The sequence below is a fragment of the Kogia breviceps genome, chromosome 12, assembly GCF_026419965.1.
Source record: "Kogia breviceps isolate mKogBre1 chromosome 12, mKogBre1 haplotype 1, whole genome shotgun sequence".
NCBI classification, from domain to species: domain Eukaryota; kingdom Metazoa; phylum Chordata; class Mammalia; order Artiodactyla; family Physeteridae; genus Kogia; species Kogia breviceps.
In genome coordinates, this window is record NC_081321.1 from 63455359 (window position 1) to 63471992 (window position 16634).

Genomic DNA, 16634 nt, shown 5'->3' on the forward strand with positions numbered 1-16634 from the left:
CCATTGAGCTATATGTCTGTTTTTGTGCCAGTACCATACTGTCTTGATTACTGTAGCTTTGTAGTATAGTCTGAAGTCAGGGAGCCCAATTCCTCAGCTCTGTGTTTGTTTCTCAAGATTGCTTTGGCTATTCGGGGTCCTTTGTGTTTCCATACAAGTTGTGAAGTATTTTGTTCTAGTTCTGTGAAAAATGCCATTGGTAGTTTGATAAGGATTGCGTTGAATCTGTAGATTGCTTTGGATAGTAGAGTCATCTTCACAATGTTGATTCTTCCAATCCAAGAACATGGTATATCTCTCCATCTGTTTGTATCATCTTTAATTTCTTTCACCAGTGTCTTACAGTTTTCTGTGTACAGGTCTTTTGTCTCCTTAGGTAGGTTTATTCCTAGGTATTTTATTCTTTTTGTTGCAGTGGTAAATAGGAGTGTTTCCTTAATTTCTCTTTCACATTTTTCAGCATTCATGTATGGGAATGAAAGAGATTTCTGTGCATTAATTTTGTATCATGCTACTTTACCAAATTTGTTGATTAGCTCTAGTAGTTTTCTGGTAGCATCTTTAGGATTCTCTATGTATAGTATCATGTCAGTGTATGCAATTAAAAAAATTTATTTTATATTGAAGTATAGTTGATTTACAATGTTGCATTAGTTTCAGGTGTACAGCAAAGTGATTCATTTGTACATATACATATATCCTTTTTCAGATTCTTTTCCCATATACGTTATTACAGAATATTAAATAGAGTTCCCTGTGCTATACAGTAGGTCTTTGTCGGTTATTTATTTTATATATAGTAGTGTGTATATGTTAATCCCAAACTACTAATTTATCCCTGCCCCCTACCTTTCCCCTTTGGTAATCATAAGTTTGTTTTCTATGTCTGCACATCTGTTTCTGTTTTGTAAATAAGTTCACTTGTATCATTTTTTTCAGATTCCACATATAAGTGAGACCATATATTTGTCTTTGTCTGACTTACTTCACTTAGTATGATAATCTCTAGGTCCATCCATGTTGCTACAAATGGCATTATTTCATTCTTTTTTATTTCTGAGTAATATTCCATTGTATATATGTACCACATCTTCTTTATCTGTTGATGGGCATTTAGGCTGCTTCTATGTTTTTTTTATTTTTTAAAAAAGTACAGTCTTTCATTCTTGTCAAATTAAAAGGAAAAAAAGCTCAAGTTCACCAGGAATCTGTGAAGCTAAGTTGCAAACAGTGGCAAACTAGGCTCACTGCAGCTCCATCTACAAGGCAAGGAGCCACTGTCCTGCACCTACCCTGTAGATGTATCTGTGGATCTTACAAGAGATTCTTGGATGTCACTACATCCTTGCGACCAATGGAATTTCCAGTAGAACAAAACTTAGAATTTGGAAACCAGATTTTTTTCCTGTGTTTTCCATCTGTTGTCATTTTTGGATAATAAAGATAGTTCAAGCAGGATTAAAAGAAAATAGTTTCATGTGTTGCCAATTATCCCACTGGGAGCCTGTTCAAGTAAAGGCTAATATTAAAATCAGCAGCCTGCAAGTCATCTGGAACTTTGTAAAGTAATATGGATGAAGTTTGCCCAACAAAGGAATTTGGAAGAGGGAGTGTAAGATTTTAGTCCCACAGCACTCCTAGTTAGGTCAGTGCATTTCTGGAAGCCAGATAAATACCAAATGATGCTGCTGCTACGTTAAATAAAGGGATAGTTAATATGGGATAAGTCCTCGGAGTATCTTTTGCTATTTTTCCCAGAAAAGAAAAATTCAAACCAAATCTTCCATGTTGGTGTTTTTTTAGTTGAAGGTGTTTATCATGCTACCCTTTGGGATCACACTTGTTTAAACTGGAATTTGCAAACTTGAGGCCGGGAGTCCCAGTTTGTCTCAGGGAGATGTTTAAGGGGGAAAAAAAATTAGCTGACATTTAAAAATTAGACGTTTTAATTTAAATCCTTGGTTTTCTCAATTCCTGGAAGACTTGGAAGATCGAGGCTACATTCTTGTGTGGCAATATTTTTCTAAGACTCAGTCAGTCTCACTGTCATCTTTAAAGGGAGTGTGTTCCCTAGGGTACAGGCCCCATAACTTTCTATTGTTTAAAAGTGAGGCTGTGTGCAGTGTTATGCTGGGCAGTGTTTACTTGGGTCTGCAGAAAGTAAGAACCCAGGTTTGTAGCATTTGATGATTTTCCACTGTGGCCGATTTCAGGTTACCAGTGTGAAGTAGTGGATCAAGGAGTAGGGAAGATGCTCAGACAATCTGGTGTGAGCTGGTGGCCATAGCCTACCATAGGGAGTTTTCATTTATCATCACACTTACATTATTTTTCTTATGGTAAAGAAATATTTCTTCATTCTTTGCTCTGTCAAAATTGGAAATGTAAGTCCAAAGATGAAATGTTTAAAGAAAAAAAGGGAGGGTGCTTTGTTGTGGTCTAATGTGCAAACAGCTGGCACAGTTTACTAGTTGGTGGTAGGTGTCTGGGCCGTCTAGGTGTTTGCTTGCTACCTGTGGTCTAAAGGACTGCGAGGATGTAAAAAGATTCTGGGGAAGTTTTTTTTTTTTTTTTTTGCGGTATGCGGGCGTCTCACTGCTGTGGCCTCTCCCGTTGCGGAGCACAGGCTCCGGACGCGCAGGCCTAGCGGCCATGGCTCACGGGCTTAGTTGCTCCGCGGCATGTGGGATCTTCCCGGACCAGGGCACGAACCCATGTCTCCTGCATCGGCAGGCGGATTCTCAACCACTGCGCCACCAGGGAAGCCCTCTGGGGAAGTTTTAAGGCAACTGTGCTGTAGTGGAAAGCACACCAGAGGAACTCTCGGGAGTTGCTCGTTGCAAACTTCTGCTAACTTGCTGTTCGATCTACAGCAGGTCATTTAATCCCACTGGCATGTTTTGAATCACAGACCATTTTGAATCCTGTGGAGGGCACATAAGAAACTCTGTCTAACCAGCTGTTCTAGACCCAGCTCTGTGCCTCCCCAGGCCGTGGTAACTTGCTTAATGAAAGGCCTCACCAGCACCACCACTGTTGCATCTCCTAGCACCTCCCCTACTGGAGTGAGGCCCGGCCATACCAGCTCTGACATCCAAGTCCAACCTCTAGGGCCAGACCGACAAGACTCACGGGGGGTCCTCTTACAGCTTTTGGTCTCAGAAGACGTGCAGTCCCAAGATACATAGGGTCTGGCTTCTGTCTCAGCAGTTATGTAGAAGGCAGGATAAAGAAAAGAGAAAATGTTAGAGGGTTACTGTAACATGGGGCTGACTCTGACCAATGAGGAAGCTATGACCGGAAGAGGTGTGTAGATAAAATTCTCTCCTGATTGTCCCAAGGTGCCATGGTTTCACATGACCTATCTGAAGACATCCCCCCTGTGTACCTGAGCCACTGACTATTTCCTTATAAGCTTCATAATGCCCCCACCTTGTATTTTCTTTCCCTCCCTAGCTGCTTTTTCTCCTTCCTCCTCAGACTTGCTGCTTTGGAATTGCTCCTTCTGTTCAAGCCTCAGCCTGGAATATTTGTCTCAGACTTGGATTTTTAAAGAATTAGGATTAAGATATCAGTCTCTTATCAAAACAGGGATTCTAATAGATGACCAGGTGACTACCACTTGAGTAAATATTTACTGTATTCTAAAAACTTTTAATAAGTCAGGCTTTCAAGAGGTATACAGAATAAATGTAATTCCTATTTCACATTCATTGAAAGAGGAAATATTACAAAAATGGTTAAGAATTGGGACTATTGGAGTCAGGGAGATATGAGATCAGGCCCTCTTTCCAGTACTTGTAATTGGTGTGTGATTGTGGCCAAATGTGCAAAGTCTCTCCCAGCTTCAGTGTTCTTAAAATAGAGGCCTGTAACAGTTTTACTGTGCATCCTGGGCCTTGGTTGAAACCAGCATGGCCTCGAGGAACTTGGCCTTTGAGTGATAAGGAGGGAGAGGACTGGAAGTGGTTGGTGAATGTGTGGTCCAGCTTGCTACTTTGCACTCGACATCAGTCACATGGGTTCAAGTAGGGAGATTATCAGACAACAGCGTCTATCTATCCTGAGGATCAGAAGGAAAAAGAAAATTGCAGTCAGAACTAGAAACTGCAGTTGTTCTCCTCAGCTTGTCAGCTGAATAAAAATAAATAAATAAGAATTTAGTAAACAGCATCCAGGAATGTAAGATAAGATTAGATGTGACAGCTTTGCCAGGAGGTCTTTGTGGGGCTATGGAACAAGTAGAAGCAGAAAAGCACATTTTGGCTTCTCTCCATTTCTCTTATAGGCATTAGCCTAGGGAAAGTCTGTGTGTTGGAAACATCACCTTGAATACTGTTTTCTGTTTCTTCCAGGCAATTTACTAATCACTGTTTTTCATTTTGATATATTGAATATTTCATTTGAAAATATCCAGAATTCTAAGAGGAGGAAAGATGAGAGGAAAAACATACTTCAACATAAATTCATTTTTCTGGCTAGCTGATGTCAGTTAAAAGAATCTCGTGTTTGTGAAAAATTACCTATTAACTGTATTTTGTAAGATTATTAAGTGTCATGAAATTAGAGTTTTGTGACAAAACAAAATACGTTTGAAGAATGTCTTTCAGAATATATATTTAATCCATACTATGTAAATTTTTTCAAATCACTCTCCATTTTGTAGTAGTTTCATTTTATGAAGAAGGAAATTGAGGCTATGTTGATATTTATTGGTTCACAGTACTAGAATGTGGATGTTATTGAGTTCTTCATTATGACCCTCGGAATCCATTTGGCAGAAAGGAGTTAATTACAGGATATTAGGTGGCCCAAAGAACATTTGAGCAGCTAGAGCTGGGACTCAGGTATGAACTTCCTGGGACAGTGACTGAAGTCAAGCTGCTTAACTGGCCTGTTGAGGAAGCTGAGGCACCAAGCAATTAATGCTAGAAACTTAACCTTGTTACACTGATGCCTCTTGAACATCAGGAACTTGACCTGACAGCCACTGAGGCCTCAGGAAACTGGATGCCTACCACTGCCTACCATTCCCAGTGTCAGCAGTATGGAAGCTGCCCAGAGAGCTTGTTTCTACACATTGCTCACTTGTGAATTGATGGCTCTGATGAGTGAAGCTCAGGTCCCATGTCTGGGATGTGGCTGCAGTTTGAGTTTAACTTCAGCACTGGGGACGTGGGACATGGGAATACTTCCAAATATGGAAAAGTTATTCAAAGGAAGATAGGCTACTGCTAATCTGCCACATTTAATACAGTTGGGAAACTCTAACGCTCACCTATGTGTCTGGTCCAAAGCTGGTACTCTCAACCCTGAGACTCTGCAGCCTGAGTACTACCTCTGCCTTATGCCAGTTCTTTACAAAGTATAATTCCTGGGCATGCAGCATCAGCATCCCTTCAAAGCTTATAGAAATGCAAATATGTGGGTGCTACCCCAGATCTACAGGATGAGAAACTCAGGTTGGAGCCCAGCCATATATGTTTAATCAGTCCTTTGGGTGATTCTGAAGTGACTGAAGTTTGAGAAGCACTGCCCCATGCGGTACTTTACTATTTTACCAAGGCTTCCTTTTGAGAGACTTTCTACTTTTTGAAAGCTGAGGAAAAAGAAATAAAAAACGAAGAGAATTAGAAACCATTAACATACTTTTACATAGTTCCTTTGTGATTCTTATCCGTGTGTATATATCTTCATTTATTAGGACTTTATAAACTCATAGTAATTTACTAGAGTTGAAATATATCAAATGGACACAAGATTTGTTCAGCTGAGCTTTTAATGAAATGATGGAGTGCCAGAGATTTTTAACTCCATATTGCAGACTAGAAGTTCCCCTTATAATAGTGCCTTAGAAGCTCAATCTTTTAATTTTGCATAAGCCCTGGAGGAATTCTCTTGGCTTGGTTACTCTAAGATTTCTTTTTTTTTTTTTTTTTTTTGCGGTACGTGGGCCTCTCCCGTTGCGGAGCACAGGCTCCGGATGCGCAGGCCCTGTGGCCATGGCTCACGGGCCCAGCCGCTCCACAGCATGTGGGATCCTCCCGGACTGGGGCACGAACCCGCGTCCCCTGCATCGGCAGGCGGACTCTCAACCACTGCGCCACCAGGGAAGCCCACTCTAAGGTTGCTTGCAAAACAAATGGCACTTGCCTGCAAGGGTGGGAATGTGCATAAGAGCAGGAGTTATAGGTGCCACTCCTACAGGTCTGTGTGGTTTGGTCTTTCTGCATTTAGAGTTGCTGGTTTGTTATAAATTCTTAGCCACATCTGCAATGAATGGGAGAGGAGATGATAGAACAGATTGCAAAGTCCTCAATCATTTACTCACTCATTCATCCATCAACTATTTATCAAGCAACCAGTACAGGCATAGCTCATTTTATTGCGCTTTGCTCTCTTGTGCTTCACAGATATGCAGATACTGCGTTTTTTTTTTTAAATTTAATTTTTATTTTTTAAAAAAATTATTTATTTATTTATTTTGGGCTATGTTGGGTCTTCGTTTCTGTGCGAGGGCTTTCTCTAGTTGCGGCGAGCAGGGGCTACTCTTCATCGCGGTGCACGGGTGTCTCACTATCGCGGCCTCTCTCATTGCAGAGCACAGGCTCCAGACGCGCAGGCTCAGTAGTTGTGGCTCACGGGCCTAGTTGCTCTGCGGCATGTGGGATCTTCCCAGACCAGGGCTTGAACCCGTGTCCCCTGCATTGGCAGGCAGATTCTCAACCACTGCGCCACCAGGAAAGCCCAGATACTGCGCTTTTGATAAAGTGAAGGTTTGCGGCAACTCTGCCTCAAGCAAGTCTAGTGACACCATTTTTCCAACAGCATTTGCTTACTTTGTGTCTCTGTCACATTTTGGTAATTCTCACAGTATTTCACACTTTAAAATTATTATTTTCTTTGTTTTGCTGATCTATGATCAGTGATCTTTGATGTTACTGTTATAATCATTTGGGGGCACCATGAGCTACACCTGTATAGGAGAGCAAACTTGATCAGCGTTGTGTGTGTTCTGACTGCTGCACTGCTCCTCCTCTCTCTACTTCTCCTCAGACCACCCTATTCCCCGAGACACAACAGTTTTGAAATGAGACCAATGAATAACCCTACATTGGCCTCTAAGTGTTCAAGTGAAAGGAAGAGTAAGTTGATGCAGCAAACTTCATGGTTGCCTTATTTTAAGAAATTGCCACTGTCACCCCAGCCTTCAGCAGCCACGGTGCCATCAGCAATGAGGCAAGACCCTCCAGCAGCAAAAAGACTACAACTTGCTAAAGGCTCAGAGGATGGTTAGTTTTTTTGAAAAATTAATTTATTTTTGGCTATATTGGGTCTTTGTTGCTGCGTGTGGGGTTTCTCGAGTTGTGGCGAGCAGGGGTTACTCTTTGTTGCGGTGCATGGGCTTCTCACTCCGGTGGCCTCTCTTGTTGTGGAGTACAGGCTTCTAGGTGCACAGGCTCAGTAGTTGTGGCTTGCAGGCTCTAGAGCGCAGGCTTAGTAGCTGTGGCGCACGGGCTTAGTTGTTCCGCGGCATGTGGGATCTTCCCGGACCAGGGCTCGAACACGTGTCCCCTGCATTGGCAGGTGGATTCTTAACCACTGCACCATCAGGGAAGTCCCTGATGGTTAGTTTTTAACAAAAAAGGATTTTAAAATTCAGGTATGTACATTGGTTTTTTTTTTTAGACATAATGCTGTTGCACGCTTAATAGACTATAGTATAGTGTAGGCGTTGACTTTTCTGTGCACTGGGAAACCAAAAAGTTCGTGTGGCTCACTTTCTTGAGATGTTCATTTTATTGCAGTGGTCTGGAACCAAGCCTGCATTGTCTCCAAGGTATGCCCGTATTTTGAAAGCATTGTTTTGGTGGCAACCTTTGGGCTAGAATTGAAAAAACAATTATTGTAGAACTGAATTATCCCCTTGCATAATATACAATACTTCCACACAAAAATAAATGACTGAAAGCTTAGCCCAGCCTTACTTTGTGGAAAAGAAAAGGAAGGTATAATTTGAGGGGTACTGATAGTTATTGAGAGTCTACTTTGCATTGAGTACTTTACTAGTTCCTTTTTAGACATTTAATCTACAGTCCATGTGAGGTAAGTGTGCTGTATGATAAGCAGTGGTGGAACAAAGCTGATGAAAGAGACACTGCCCTGTCCTTAAGGAATTAAACTCTAGCAGGAGGAGGCAGGCATGGATAATTTCAATATAACATGACCTAACTCCCAGCAGAATAGTAATCCATACCTATACATGTATGAATTGAAGGTCATCACATGCTAGACACACCTGACTCTCAGCCTGGGCCCAGTTAGGGGCATCCTATTTCATCAGAATGGATGCGTGTGGGGCTAACTGATTTGTGCAAAGTCAATGTCTCAATGTATATTGTGCTATTTGAATGTTGGAGAATGAGAAACTGGGGGGAACAGGCACGGGTATGTTGTTTGACATCTGTAAAAGGTCTGACAGTGCAAGGTCTGGGTCAGCCAGGGGGTCTCCCGATAGCCTTGGAACAAAGGTGATATTGGGTGTACATTCCAAGTACAGTGAGAGTTATTAAGAGTTATAGTGGAGCACACAACTAACAGGTCTTTTTGGATTCAGAACTAATGAGTAGGCACTCCCGAGACAGAGATAAAGTGACTTGACAAAGACTATACAACCAGTAAGTGGCAGGGCCAGGATTACTCTGGAGTGTCTTCTCTTAGCCATTAGATTAAAATGTTGATTTAGTCACCACCCTCATCCATACCCATTTTACAGGTAGAGGAAACTAAGCTTTCAGGAGATAAAGGAAGATCCCTTGCTTGGGGTGGTACAGCGCTTAAGTGTCAGAGCCAGTTGGGCTTAATTCCATATTGATTTTGCTCCAAAGCCATATCACACTTAGGCTCATTACTGTCAGGAGGAACATTTGTACTTCAGCTTTGCCAAATCTTAGGGATAGTTTTGGGCATAAATTGTCCAAGTTTGTGTGGACAAGATTAAATAATTCTTCTTAGCAGCACAGCTGGGAAGACAACTTAAGTGTCCCTTTTGTGGCTCATTCATTCTGGCAGGCACTTCAAGAGGTGGTGGTGTGTGCTAAAGAGTCATAATAAAGGATATTCACATTTTACTGGCCCAACTCAACATTTTTTTGTGTGTCTCCCGATACAGACCTATGCAGTCTCAGCTTATTACTGGTCTTATCACTTGAGTGATTCAAACTGTTATTCCTTTAGAAAAATGTTAGCCCTTTCTCCCAAGGCATTCGGCAACCTGTTGAGAGCTGAAATAACCTTTGATTTGGGTGGCATTAGATGCCACAGTTTTCACTATAAAATGTCTCCTTGCCACTTCCTACTCTTACCTCTGAAGGCTTTCACTCTCCTTTCAATGGACAGTATTATGTTTGTACTTTGGGCATCACTCAAAACGAAATCCTGAATTGATTGCTAGGCAGGTTACGTTAAAACATACATGATGCCTGCAATATTTTAGGCAGGACTGGCTACATAATTTGGGGATGCCCAAGGCAAAATGGAAACAGTAGGCATTTTGCATTTTTAGGTGCTCAAGATGATGAACACAGAGCCTGAAACCCCCAAGTGAGAGGCCCTTCTGAGTACAGGGCCCTGTGAGACTGCATGGACCACTCACCTGTGAAGTTGACTCTTTATTTTAGGAAAATCATCTGAGGGGGTAATTCCCAAATGTCTGTGTTCTGGTGGGATTCTGTGGCAAACGTTTCACTGGTAGTGGCACATAGGGAAAACAAAAGAGGATGTGAGGAGTATGAGGTGATCTTATCAAACGTTTTATAAAATTTACTAAAGGACTAACCTTTTAACTTAATATAATAATGCCATCTTTTTTTGGGCCATTTAAAATAGCCTTTCTATGACTATACTACCCAAAGCAATCCACAGATTCAGTGCAATCCCTAGCAAACTACCAATGGCATTTCTCACAGAATTAGAACAAAATATTTCACAATTTGTATGGAAGCACAATAGACCCTGAATAGCCAAAGCAATCTTGAGAAAGAAAAACGGAGCTGGAGGAATCAGGCTCCCTGACTTCGGACTATACTACAAGGCCACAGTAATCAAGACAGTATGGTACTGGCACAAAAACAGAAATATAGATCAATGGAACAGGATAGAAAGCCCAGAGATAAACCCATGCACATATGGTCACCTTATCTTTGACAAAGGAGGCAAGAATATACACTGGAGAAAAGACAGCCTCCTCAGTAAGTGGTGCTGGGAAAACTGGACAGCTACATGTAAAAGAAAGAAATTAGAACACTACCTAACACCATACACAAAAATAAACTCAAAATGGATTAAAGACCTAAATGTAAGGCCAGACACTATAAAACTCTTAGAGGAAAACATAGGCAGAACACTCTGTGACATAAGTCACAGCAAGATGCTTTTTGCCCCACCTCCTAGCGAAATGGAAATAAAAACAAAAATAAACAAATGGGACGTAATGCAACTTAAAAGCTTTTGCACAGCAAAGGGAACCATAAACAAGACGAAAAGACAACCCTCAGAATGGGAGAAAATATTTGCAAACGAAGCAACTGACAAAGGATTAACCTCCAAAATATACAAGCAGCTCATGCAGCTCAATATCAAAAAAACAAACAACCCAATCCAAAAATGGATGAAGGCCTAAATAGACATTTCTCCAAAGAAGATATACAGATTGCCAACAAACACATGAAAGGATGCTTAACATCACTAATCATTAGAGAAATGCAAATCAAAACTACAATGAGGTATCACCTCATACTGGTCAGGATGGCCATCATCAAAAAATCTACAAACAGTAAATGCTGGAGAGGGTGTGGAGTAAAGGGAACTCTCTTGCAGTGTTGGTGGGAATGTGAAATGGTACAGCCACTATGGAGAACAGTATGGAGGTTCCTTAAAAACCTAAAAATAGAACTACCATATGACCCAGCAATCCCACTACTGGGCATATACCCCAAGAAAACCATAATTCAAAAAGAGACATATACCACAGTGTTCATTGCAGCACTATTTAAAATAGCCAGGTCATGGAAGCAACCTAAGTGTCCATTGACAGATGAATGGATAAGGGAGATGTGGCACAAATCTACAATGGAATATTACTCAGCCATAAAAAGAAATGAAATTGAGTTATTCATAGTGAGGTTGATGGACTTAGAGTCTGTTGTACAGAGTGAAGTAAGTCAGAAAGAGAAAAACAAATACTATATGCTAGCACATATATATGGAGTCTAAAAAAAAATGGTTCTGATGAACCTAGGGGCAGGACAGGAATAAACATGTAGACGTAGAGAATGGACTTGAGGCCACGGGTTGGTGGGGGAAGGGTAAGCTGGGATGAAGTGAGAGAGTAGCAATGACATACAAACACCACCCAATGTAAAGTAGATAGCTAGTGGGGAAGGAGCTGCATAGCACAGGGAAATCAGCTCGGTGCTTTGTGACCACCTAGACAGGTGGGATAGGGAGGGTGGGAGGGAGACGCAAGAGGGAGGGTATATGGGGATATGTGTATATGTATAGCTGATTCTCTTTGTTATACAGCAGAAACTAACACAACATAGAGCAATTATACAATAAAGATTTAAAAAAAATAAAATAGCCTTTCTTTTTGAGGTCATTACAATGATAGACATAAAAGTATCTTTATCTGACAGAAATAACACGTGGCAGCCCCCTGTCCTGGTGTTCTTTTCTCCCCTCACCCCTGGTTTTTCTCATTAGAAATTCCTGCTATCTTGGAACCACAGGTCTAAAGTAACTAATGAGGATATTTCATTGCTTTCCCTAAATTTTTCATTAGGATGTACCTTCAGGAAGCAACATATTATTTAAGCTTCATGAAATTATTTATTATTATGTCCTAAGTGTTCATCAAAGGTTGTTATAAGAAATGGCTCTAAGATGATAGTTTCACTATTCCATGTTCAAAAGATAGTTTCCATCACATTTCTAACATCTCCCTTTGCATGTCAAGATCCACAAAATACATTCTTCCCAGGATTTAATGCCAGCAAAATCTGCCTCTGAAATGAGCTTGCTTGCAGACGGAGAACTATAAAATCCATCACAAAATTTATCTGAGTGCTAAATTTGCTCTTCAATTGCAGGACTGTTTAATGCCATTTTCCTAGGATCTTTATTCCTTTTCTCTAAATGGTTTCTGATATGTTTTTGAGAAATTGTATGTTAACTGATCTTACTCTGTTTTAAATGGTCTTATTGAAAAACTCTTCAAATGTATTCTATCTTTAAACACTAGGTTGACTACGCATTGTTAGTAGTCAAAAATACTGGATACTGAGTGACAAGAGCTGTGACTGTAGAGAAACATTTTGATGAGCCTGGAGAGCTTTATCATCTGGAAGGAGTAATACTCCAATCAAAGTTATATACTTTCTTCCCCTGACACTTTCTGTGTCTGCCTCATTTGCATTTTTCTCATATGTTCATGCCAATTGGTAGTAAGAGAAGGAAGATGAGGATGACTTAGCTTCTTGCCATACGTGTCAATTCCAGGTTCTGCAACATTGACAGCGAGGCTGTCATTCTTTTTCCTCAGATGTGTAGTCAGTGTGAAGTGTGAAGTATTATCTGTTTCTTCTGTGGAATATAAGCTACTTCTCCAAATTGCAATTTCAAACATGAAGCCTAATTCCAGGTTCAGTCTGAAAGTGCATAGGCAAAAGTTGGTGTGTCTTGAAAATATTGCAGAAGGGAACCTCTAGCTAGCCTGGTATTACTTCACCTAACCTGCATCTTAAACATAGGGCTTTACAGTTGTTTCGTTTCATTTTTAAATGAATGACTTACAGTTGATAGATACAAATTCAGTCAGCAGTGCTCTATATTCTTACACTGATGCATGGTTTAACTTTTTTTTCCATGGTGGATTGCAGTGTGCTCTCTATGAGGAAATGCTGCAGAATGGCGGTTACAAATTCCACAAGAGGGGGAACTGTCTTCATTCAGTAACCTAGAGTCACTGCATGTCAAGAGTTGTCCATACATTACTTTATTTCATTTTCATAGTAACTTCTTGAAAATATATTATCTCTGTTTTCATATATTATGAAATTGAGACTCAGAGAAGAAAATTGCCCAGTATGACACAACTAGTAATTTGTAGAACTAGTATGTGACTGTATATCTGACTGTATATCTGTCTGATTCCCAAGATTGTGCAATTATCCCCTTGAATAATGTTGCCAACTAGGATATTTGAGGTCTGAAGGCAGCTTGCAAGGTGGTCACTTGGAAGTGGATGATGTTGGCTGTTTGTCTTCCTGATCCATTGTCACCCAGCCACATTTTACTGCCCAAAGGCTTACCTACAGGAGCCAGCCCTGTCATCTTGCTAGAACTTTCAGAGCTCCTTGGAAACTACAGTCGTCATCTTTGATAAAAACAAAATTAGGAAGCCTCAGATTTGAGGGAAGGCCTCTTTCTCCCACCCAACGACCTATAACTGTGACATCTCATGTATTCATTAATTGGACACAACACATTTTTTTGGACTATGTGCAGAGTATTGTGCCATGCATGTTATAGTATCTTAGGAATGTGGTGATAAACAAGCACATGGTCTCATTTCTCATGGAGTGCATTGTTTTGGGGGATACATGGTAAGCTAATAATGACACAAATAATTCATTAATTAGAATTGTGAGCAGTACTGCAGCAGAGAAGTACAGGGTGTGATGAGTGTGTTAAAAAGGAGAACTAGTAAGTCTGAGACTGACTAGTGATCAGCTAAATGAAGGAGGTGTGATGGGCTGAGCATTCCAGGCAGAGCATCCAGATAGGTTATAGAATAATCACATGGAAGTAAGCAGCATGTGTGTTAAGTTGCAAGAGGACAGAATAAGAGGATGTGATTACCTAGGGCTGTCGGAACCTTTCAGTTAATACTTACACGAACTCTGAATTCCATTCTTACCCCATACAGTCTTGTAACACACAGTACAAGCTAGCATATTACCTATATATATATATATATATAGTAGGCATCACGTGTTTTTCCTGAATTTTCAAGTTACATATTGCTGTGTAATAAACCATTCTCAAACTTAGTAACACATTATTAATAGTTTATTAATGACCTCTGGTGGTCCGATGAGTTGTCTGGGCCTAGCTAGGTGGTTCCAAGAAGCACAGAGAGAAGCTGCAGGGTTTCTTCTCTAGCCTTCTTTGTCTCAGAATTTCACTTCTGCCATATTCTATTGGTCAAAAAGAAATCACTAAGGAAAGCCCAGCATCAAGGGAAGGGGGATTAGACTTGACCCTTTAGGGGTGATTTTAGGACTTCAGGAGTAAGTAGGTCCCATTGGAGATAAACATGTGGGAAGAAAGATACTGTTGCCACCATCTTTGAAAAACACAGTCTGCCATGCTGAATAAAGGAGTTTAATGCTAATCAGGACTGAGATACCCTCAGGGGGACTGGCTTGTCTGCTTCTTTTGGTCTGAAGTTTCTGATTGGATTCATATTTTAGGAGCTGCCAAGATGAGATATGTCTCCCTTCTTTTAATCAGATCTTAGTCTGATTCATTTAATCTCTATGATATGGCATTGCAAGATAGATCCTTGCCAAGTATTTTTGGTCAACTTATGTTATTTCTCTAAGTTAAAAAAAATCTGGTAAAAATATAGACTGTAAAAGCTTCCTTATCTGCTACATCAGGTTGTGATAAGGTTGTCAATGATTCATTCGTTGATTCAAAACCAGCAATGACAGTGAACACTTATCGTGCTTGCTATAGGCCTGAAAGTCTTCCATTATTCTAAGGACTGTATATAAAATCTCGTGACAGGAAAAGGGCCAGCTGTGTGCCAGGCAGCATGCTCTGTTCTGGGTGTATAATTACTAATAGAAAAAGGTACAGTGCTGCCCTCATGAGTTGCTAGTATACAGGAGGGGTTAGATTAGTTAAATGTTCACACAAATGTGAATTTACATCTCATACACAAAAGCGTATAATGAGGAGATTAGCGACTTAGCTTAACAAAGATACATCTACTTCGTGCGGGGCTTGAAATAATTTAAATCAGTAGACATGGTTCCTACTGTGACTGATGTGTAAAGGTCATTACTTACGTGAGTGTTTTGGAGTTTGGGGAGTTAATTGAATAATCGTAAGCTTCTGGCTGAGTAAACTTTAGAAAGGAGCTGAAATACAGATTTGATGATGAAGGAGATGCTTTGAGTGCTTTTGTAGATAGACTTTGCTCCTTGTGTATTAATTTGAATGGACAGACATGACGGAAGGGTGATGGGAATTGCTTAAAAACAGTGTTTCTTGGTAAATTCTGTCATTTTTATGACATATCTGCCCACTTTTCCCTCCTAGAAAATAAAATAAAGTAAAAATAAAGTTGTCTTTCTGGCCCCATATGTTAGAAAGTAATGTTCCCATCCCACAGAAATAATAAAGAAAGGTACGTCACAGAAGTGCCATTTAGAAAACCAAAACCTTTATATCTGGAGCCAAGATTTGGCTTTGAATTTCATATCTACCTCTTTTAACCCAGCATCCTTGGGTGCATTCCTTAGCACTTCTGAGCCTCAGTTTCCACATCTATAAAGTGCGGTAATAGTATCTTCATATTATATGAACAATAAAACACTATGTAAAGCATTAAAGTATCACATTATAATTATCATTTAATACTATTTGTCAGTAACTGGGATAGAATATTGTTTCTAGCATAGACAGAAGCCTTTGTATCTCATATATATTCTACTTTAAGATCAATAGTTGATTTCAGAATAATATTGGACCTTGATATCAATTGTTGTTAGGGCTGATGGCTATTTTGTATGTAAAGATCACATTTTATGTGATTCTTTGAGTATTTTACTAATCTGATCACCTACGGTTTTAGTGACTAATCAGTTCATTCTGCTCTATGATAATAATTTTAGAATAATGCACAGAGTCCTTATTATCCATATATAAAGTTGAGTAGGGAGAAAAAATTTCTATAACATGAAGCTGTTTATTGATATTTACCTCAAAAATTAGTCTCCATTCAAATATCTCCTGTGCTTAAGATGCCATCTTTTCTTGCATTTGATATCAAATTTCACAATGAGCAGTTGCTTGGTGAAATATAAAGCAAATGATGTGAATCATTGGAAATGAAATGATCCTTTTTATGAGTGAATCAGAAATGAAGTGAACAATGTCTTGTAATATTTTCATGCAACTTTCTCAGAAAAAAAGTGCCTCTGAAATTATATTTATTTTTGGTTCATTTAAAATATAACTTATTTTTTATTTTTATTTTTGTTTTCAATTAATGCTACCAATCCAAATTTCTGTCATTTATTATAAGATTACAGTATTCTCTTAATTGGCTGCTTTTGGGTACAGTTGTCCTCCAATACAGAGCACCTATTTTATATTAAATTGGAACTTGGCATCCAGTTTAACAAAGTGTGAAAGAAAGATGATAGAGATTAAGGTAAGAAATTAAATTTTGAGGGCTAAAGTTAGTTTTAGGAATTTTAAAAACAGATTTATATTTTTTCTCTGTGTTAGTTTATTTAAACCATATATCCAAAAATGCAGCTTCTTAAAAATAGTTACTA

At 39.7% G+C, this 16634-nt stretch overlaps 1 protein-coding gene across 2 annotated transcripts in view; it reads left to right on the forward strand.

Annotated features, from left to right (window-relative positions):
* NAV3 (neuron navigator 3) overlaps window positions 1-16634 on the forward strand; it is an 832636-nt gene that overhangs the window by 162889 nt on the left and 653113 nt on the right. The window lies entirely within an intron of this gene.